This window comes from Chiloscyllium plagiosum, unplaced genomic scaffold (assembly GCF_037043375.1).
Source record: "Chiloscyllium plagiosum isolate Xiang-an unplaced genomic scaffold, Cpla_swu_hap1 HiC_scaffold_50, whole genome shotgun sequence".
Taxonomy (NCBI): domain Eukaryota; kingdom Metazoa; phylum Chordata; class Chondrichthyes; order Orectolobiformes; family Hemiscylliidae; genus Chiloscyllium; species Chiloscyllium plagiosum.
In genome coordinates, this window is record NW_028270188.1 from 24,912,270 (window position 1) to 24,920,776 (window position 8,507).

The window sequence follows — 8,507 nt, forward strand, 5'->3', positions numbered from 1 at the left end:
ATGGGTTCGTAAATCTGCAGATGACACTCAGGAAAGTAGAGTTGTAGATAGTGCTGAAGGATGTTGTGGGTTGCAGAGTGATATAGATAAGATGCAAAGACGTGCTGAGAATTGACAAATGGAATTTAATGCGAAGTAGTGTGATTTAGTTAAGTTTGGAAGACGTAACAGGAAAGCAGAGTCATGGGCTCATGGTAAAATTCTTGTCAATGTAAATGAACAGAGAGTCCTCGGTGTCCAAGTGCAAAGTTGCCACCCAGATTGATAGAGCCTCGAAGAAAGGATATGGTGTGTTGACCTTTATTGGTCCGTGGATTGGGTTTCAGAACCACGTGGTCATGCTTCAGCTGCACAAGACACAGATGAGGCTGCACCTGGTGAACTGAATGCATTTCTGGACAATGCATAAAAGGAACAAATCGGAAGCTTTGGAAAAGTTTCGGAGTAGATTAACTGCGATATTGCCTGGTTTTTAAAGAACGCCTTAGGAAGGAAGACTGAAAGAACTGAGGCTGTTTTCGTTGGTAATAACGTTCAGAGGTGACTTTCTCGACACTTTAAAGACAGTCAGAGGGTTAGGTAGATTGGACAGTGAGAGCCATTTTCTTCGGGTAGCGAAGGACAACACGAGGGGATATAGTTTATAATTGTGGAGTGATAGTTTTAGAAAAGATATCAGGGGTCATTTCTTTACTCAAGATTGCAGTAGCAACGTGGAACGGCCTGCCAGCAAGAGTAGTAGACTCGCTGATATTACGGGCGATATTTACTGGTCATTGTACACACATATGGATAATAATTGAATAGTGTAGTTCAGATAGGCATCAGATTAATTTCACAGGTCAGCGCAACATCGAGGGCCCAAGGGCCTAGACTGCGGTGTAATGTTCTATGTTCTATGACCATCTAAAGTCAAAAAAGAAAGCTTTGGCTTCTGTATATTCTATGTAATTCTATTCGTTAACTCCTCATCTCTGTCTCAAGATACGCCTTAAATTTGCTATTGTCTCCTCTTCTCCTCTATTAGTGCCTTCTAGACACTTCCACATTCTGAAGGTAAAGAAAAAGAAAGGACGTGCCAATCATCCCTCCGTCAAATTTCCTCTTTTACCGAAAAGCTATGGCCACAAATAATTGAACTTTCGACTCTTTGATAAATCCTCCAAGGATCTTTCGACCTATGCCTTTGATGATTTCGTAAATGATTATCAGGTCGCCACTCAGCTACTGATGTTCGCGTGAAAATAAATGAAGTTTTTCCATTTTCTCTTTAAGGCTGGATTTCACAGTCTGACCCTTTTTACTTTTGAGAACACGCTTTCACGAAGCCATTTAATCTCCCCTCAGAATACGTGACACTGTGCTGATTATGATTTATCTTCTTGCTATTGTTTCCTGTGCATTTCATTGTAATATCTTCTCAGCTCAGACTGATCATGCTGAAAATCGAAATCTTCGTCAAGCTTTGTCCTTTACAATACTTATGTAACGTAATGATTTTTGATCACTATCCCTGAAATGCTAGATTTTTTTCTTCCAGATGACAGTGATAATGAGTGTGGAAGGTGTTGTCAAAGGAGTGCCACGCTCGTCGCACTCATTGCTGTGTGTCGGTGATGGAGGGAGTGAGTTATTGTGGATGGGGACCAATCAAGTGGGCAGTTGATCTTTAAATCGTGTCAAGCTGTTTGAGTACTGTTTGCACTAAACTCATTCAGACAAGTGGGCATTACTCCGTTATATTCCTGACTTGAATCTCGGAGATACTGGACAGGCTTTCGCACGACGGGAAAAAAGTTACAATCAGCAGAATTCCTAACTTCCCATCTGATGCTCTAACAATTGCAGCTGGTTTTTCCTTCATAAACTTCAGAATGTTATTGTCACACAACAATTGTAATATGTTTGAATGTTGATTAGCGATGGTGAGATGTTCCATGATGGCGATTTTCTGATATCTGTGCGGCATAATTGTTACTTAAAATTGTAAGCCCAAGCCTGGCTATTGTCCAAGTCTTACTGTATTTGGACTAATTTTGTGATTTGAGGAGTTGAGAATGATAAACTCACGAACAAACATGATTAGATATAACCTATGTAGGAGCCAGCTTGCTGATGGTCGGTTTTGCAACGTGCGAGCTGTCTTTCTTCTTCTGGATGGCAGTGGATTTAGGTGGTGCTCCCTCATAAGCCTTGGTGCAGTGAATCTTGAAGATGGTATACACTGCTTAGACAGAGCTTCAGTGGTGCAGGAAATTAATATTTGTGGAAGTGATAGCAGTTAAATGTGTTGGCTTTGTCCTGGCTTATATCTGATGTAATCCATCACAGGCTTTGGGGAGTCAACAGGTGATTTACTGCAGAACTCCTCGCGTCTGACCCGCTTTTGAAGCTAACGTTATTTATGTGGCCAGTCCGGCAAATTTCTGGTCAAAGATAGCATCCAAGATGTTGATCACTACCATGCTGGGGACTCACTGTACAATGTAATGCCATTGAAAATCAAAGACGGATGTTTTGATTCGTTGTTTCTTATTTTTGTAATATTTGTGTTTCCTGAACATTACTTCCTAATTGTCAGAATACGCTTGGTTGTTTTTAAGGTCTTGTTGCATTTCAACACGGACTGTTTCAGGAATGATATAATCAATGGACATTCCCATGGCTGACCTTATGATGGAGATAGGGTCATCGCAGCAGCTGAAAATGGTTGAGACCCGGACATTCCCTTTCCAGAGGAATGGAAGCAGGCGTGTTCTGGAGTTCAAATTACTTACCATCAGAACAATCTTTTTTTTTGCAGGTGAGAATTCCAACAGGAAAATGCTTCTCTCAGATTCTGATTAACTTTAATTTTACTCGGGCCTCTATTGTCACATACTGTTAAATGTTACCTAGATGTTAGAAGCAATTGCTCTCAGTGCCCCTTTCGAATTCCACTCTTTTGAACTGAGGTTACAATGGGGTGAGGAGTTGAGTGAGCCTGACGGGACACTGACTGAATGAAACTGAGAGGTTATTGCTGATTGATAATATTGTTGCTGACACATCCTTCACATTTATATGATAGACCGTATGCTGATGGACCAGTGACTGGGTACAGTGCAAATGCTATGCGTTTTGTTTACAGGAATACTTGGGCTGTTTACCACAATGTTGGCAGATTTCAGTGTTCTTGCTGTAATGGAACACCGAGGCTAGTAAAGTGACAGTCTCCGGAGTTAAATCACAGTTTTCAGTGTCTCAGCTATTCCTTGACATTGTTTGAAGTGAATCGAACTTTATAGAGATTGGGGTATATGACGCAAGGCCCACTGAAGGAATTTGAAATGGATCATCTGCTCGGCTCTTTTGGCTGAAGATTATTACAAATTCGGCAGCTTTATGTTGTCCCAATGTGCTGTGCTCTCCCACAACTCGGGATTGCATTGTTGGAGATTAACGTTCTCCTCCATTGGTCCCTTTCGTTGTCCACTTACCTTTATGAATACACGTGGCAGTACTGCAAACATAGATCTGAACCATTGATTGTGTGATCACAAAGTTGTTCAATCTCTCCACCCTTCAGGCACTCTGCCTGTATTCCTGATGAAGGGCTTTTGCCCGAAACGTCGATTTTTCAGCTCCTCGGATGTTGTCTGAACTACTGTGCTTTTCCAGCACCATTCTACTCCGGAATCTGGTTTCCAGCATCTGCAGTCATTGTTTTTACCTGTGTGATCACAGATGCCTTTTGATCTCTTGCTGCCTATGCTGTTTAACATGTAATTCATCCTATTTTGTAGCTGAAGACAATATGTAATTCTCCACAATGACCCCATATATAGGTTTGCCTACTATTGCTCCAAGCATGTGTTTCTGCACTCGTCATTAAAACAGGTTGGATCCCTGGATTGATGGTTACTGTGGAGTGGGTGAAATGCCGGACTATGAGGTCACAGACTGTATGATTTGTACAGAGTATGGTTCTGCTGTTTCGAATCGTCCACTGCACCTCATGGACGCATCGTCATTAGTTGTTCGATCAGTTTGAAGTCTGTGTTATTCAGCACACAGCTCCCTGATGTCTACAAAATGTGAAGATGGCCCTTCGTCCCCATACGGCCTGTGCAGTGGCCATTCTTACCAATATACTAAATTGAGAGGTGTATCTGCAGCAGATGGACTGGTGATGATGTAATAAATTCTATGTTTCCCTTTTGTTGATTTGACTCATAACTACCTGGTGTAGTGCAGCAGCCACAGGGTCCAGACTACATATGAACGGGCTTGCCATATCTGCCTCGCTCTGGCCTGTCAGTGGGACAGAACTTACCAGAGAGGGTGGTGACATTGTCTGGGACACAGTGTTGTTCACAGAATCCTGCTTTACAGATAATGTCTTATTGTTGCTTGATTGGTCTCTGGGAAATATATGGCAGTCACGTTTAAACTTCGTATATTTTGTACAGTGAAAAATGAATATCAGTTTATTTCTTGCATATTTTAAAAGAAAACAAACATCATTGTTTTTCAGTGGAAAACGATTGAAGGGAACAATAATTAAATTATCAGAGTGCACACTTAAGTATTACACAATTCAGTGACTGTCGTAAACAGTTGTTTCATGTTCTGATCAGTGAACCCACAATCTTTCAGGCAGCAAAGCTGTTGAAAATGACTTTGAAAGATGTGTTAATTCAGACATCGTACAAGTGGACCTCACAACTGACTATAAAGCATTTAGCATCTGGAAAATCTGTCCAGAGAGCTTCCAATATGGTTCTGCACATTATTCACACATTCCGTCACAACAGAACAGTTAGAAACATACCTGATATACAGAAAAATGCGTGGAGCAGACTGGCCAAAGGAGTACCACTTTGAACACTTCAAACAATCACCTGCAAACAAGTACATATGGTAAGTTTATTTATTCTTATGTGCTACATAAACTCTGTAGTTCTGCCACTTGAACCAAAGGCTGAATGGAGATGTAATAATGGTGATGAACTCCTGCAGCATATATCTCCTTGCACTGAATCCCTCACAAATGCTATAGAGTGTATGTCAGTTCGACAACGTCAGCATCCCAACAGAATTGTGCAGTTACGTTGATGGCCAGCATGATCCCTGTCCAACGTCCTTTTGTGTGGCGATTTCTATGTCAATGTTTTCGGCGTTGCTCCAAATATAACAGCAAAGTCTCTTCACTGAAAGGCCGACATTCTTGGATAATACCTACTTTTCGATTGTTCATTAAGCACAATAACCACCCATTTATTCAGTTGACTTTTATTTCAACAATACAGTAAAAACAGTGCACAAAAGACAGTCAGGGACTTTTGAATAACGAGCCTCATTACTGTACCCAAGAGCAAATTATTACTAAGTGCAAGGACTTTTCAAGCATGCAGTAATTTGCCCTTATATTAATATTGTGTGCTAATATAAACACACATTCATATTCATAGCAATAGTAATACCGTGTGTCTCAGCGTTCTCAAACAGATACGAATACATTTTCAATTGCTTCTGTCTATTTCACAGCTCAGTCATACGATGTGTGAATGTCAGTATCTGTGTGATGCTAGGTATATGACCATGCCTCTGAAAAACTGACAGATTGTTTCAAACAGCATATCCCTTCAGCTGTTCACAACAAACAAGGTAATGACTGAACCCAACCAGCCTGCGCTCTCAAAACTCAACCATCAGTTTCCAACATTGGGTGGGTTTCGACTATATATTTCATTCTAATTTATTCATTTAATGAGATTAGGCCAGTATTTATTGCTGACCCCTTGCTGTCCTTGAGAAGATGGAGCTGAGATGCCACATTGAATCCGTGTGCTGTAGGTAGACTTACACTACCATTCGAGCTGGAACGTGAAACAATGAACTGTAGAAACAGCAATATATTTTCAAACAAAGATGGTGGGTGGCTTGGAACGTAATGTGAAATTGGCGGTGCTTATATATATCTGCTTCCCTTGTGTTTGTTAATGTCCGTGGTTTCAGAGATACTTCTTCAGGACCTTTCTAATATTTCTGCAGATCATCGTGTGGATGGCAGGCATTGCGGGTACTGAGCATCAGTGGATGAGCAGTGAAGCTGCACAGTTGCAATGTGTATTTGAACACGCATACATTCAAAGTGTGTCTTATAGATGGTGTCGAGGCTTTAGGAAATCCTGAAGGAACTCGTTGCTGCAGGATACCTAGCCTGAGATATTTTCTTGGAGCCAAATAATTCATATGGCTCGAAAAGTGAGACGCTGGGAATGCACAGGATGACAGGCAGCATCCGAGATGCAGCTGAGTCGACGTTTCAGGCATAAGCCCTTCACATGAAAGGAAGTTGAACTTGTATGATCAGTCCAGTTCTGGATAACGGCAATCCCCAGGATATTAATAATTGAGATTTCAGAGAAGGCGATGGCATTTAATGTTCAAAGATATGGTCCAATTCTGCATTATTCGAGGTGATCGTTTTCTGGCACCTGTGTAATGCAAACGTTACTTGTCACTTTTAAGCACAGGCCTGCATATTTTGCAGAACTTGTTGCATTTGGATAAGGTCTCATTCAGCGTCTGAACAGTCACGAATGCTGTTTAACATTATCAACTCATTGTCAGACACTCCTACTTGTGAGTTTACGGTGGAGGAATTTTCTTTAATAAAACTGCTGAATACTGCTGTGTCCATGAGAGAGACCACTCTTATAACTCACTAAAAGTGTCCCTCCCACTGTGCGAGGAAACTTGACTCAAGTTTCACTTGCTTCAGCGATGTTCAGCAACAGTTGTGAATAGATTAATATTAAAATATCAAACCTAAGAAGCTGAATGAGGACTTGGTTAGCTCAATCAGTTCGACAGGTAGTTTGCAATGGAAATTAATGCCAAAAATGTGGATTCCGTTCCTGCCCTGACTAAGGTGTTCGACTCAACCTCTCCCTTACAGGAGAAAAGCTTACTGTACAGTTAATTGACTACCGGTCGTCTCTGTCTAACGAGGGAGCAACCCGGTTGTCCCATATTTGTATTGTGCCTTACTTTTCCATTCCTGATGTACACACTTACACACACACACCTCTCCTGGGGAACTGGAGCTGGGGAACCATCTTCCTTTGAACCAGATATAACTTCAACCAGTGCAGAGGTTTCCTAAATGGTGATTTTCTCCAGTGTTGCTATTATTGTTTGGTACCACAGTTGGTCAAGTGCAGTAATGATGATCTTAAGTGCAGTCACTCTCGCCTCATCTCTAGAATTCAACTGTGTGTTTTCTTGTTATCCATCTTGAAAACATGGCTTCAATGAGCACAGGAGATGAATGGCCCTGACAGAGTCCAAACTGAGCATCACTGAGCAGGTTGGTGCTGCGGAAGTGCTGCTTTATACCACTGTAGGTGACTTCCTTCGTCACATTATTTATAATAGGGATTAGACCAATGGGGCAGTCATTGATTGCCTGATGTTTGGTCTGTGTTTGTACAGGAAACATCCGGAGTGTTTCCCAATTTGTCAGGTAGATGGCAATGTTGAAAACCAGCAGAAACAGCTTGAATGGAATTTTATCAGGGTCCACAGCCTTTGCATTATCCAACGGTTGTACCTGTTTGTACATACGATAAGAAAGTTATCGAATTAGCTGAAAACTGTCGTCTGGAGGAGATTAAAATAGATCATCACATTGGCACTTCCATCTGAACACTGTCGTGAATGTTTCAACCTTAACGTTTCTATTGTTGTGCAGGACTCTTCCATCATTGAGGAAGGTGATGTTTGTGGATCCGCCCCTTCCACTGTGTTGTTTGATTGTCTGCCACCATCTACATAGACAGCATGTGGCAATATTGCAGAGTTTGGGTCAGATTCGTTCGTGATGCTTTCACTTAGTTCTGTGCATCACTTGCTGCTTATGGTATTTGGTGAGCAAGTGATCCTATTTGGTAACTTCACCTCATTTTTAGGTGCACCTGGTGTTGCAAAGAGAAGGGGAATGAGCATGATGCTGCTGGGATGTGCGGGTGAGTGAGCATGATGGTCGGCGAGAGTGTGGCGGAGTGAGGGTGACGGTTGGGCAGAGTGCCGCAGATTGTGCAGCGAGACAACATGATGGTAGGGGACTGTGCATGGTGGCGAGCGTGACGGTGGATGAGTGTGTATCGTAGTAAGACTTACGGTGGGGTTGTGTGCGGGGCGTTGAGCGTATCGGTGGCAGCATGTTTTTGGCAGTGAGTTAATGGTAGGAGAGTGCGCGATAGAGTGAATGTAAAGATGTTGGTGTGTGCAGAGGAGTGAGTGTGACAGTAAGGGAGTATGCAGGGGAGAGAGTGTGCCGGAATTAGAACTTGTGGGTGCGTGAGGGTGACGATGGAGGAGTATGTGCGGGAGTGAATGTCATGGTGGGGAAGTATGCTGATGTGTTAGCGTGACGGGAGCACCACATGCGGTAAGTGCACGTGACAGTGGTTGAGTGTGTGGGGGAGTGAGTATGGCGATGGGGCAGTGAAGTTCAA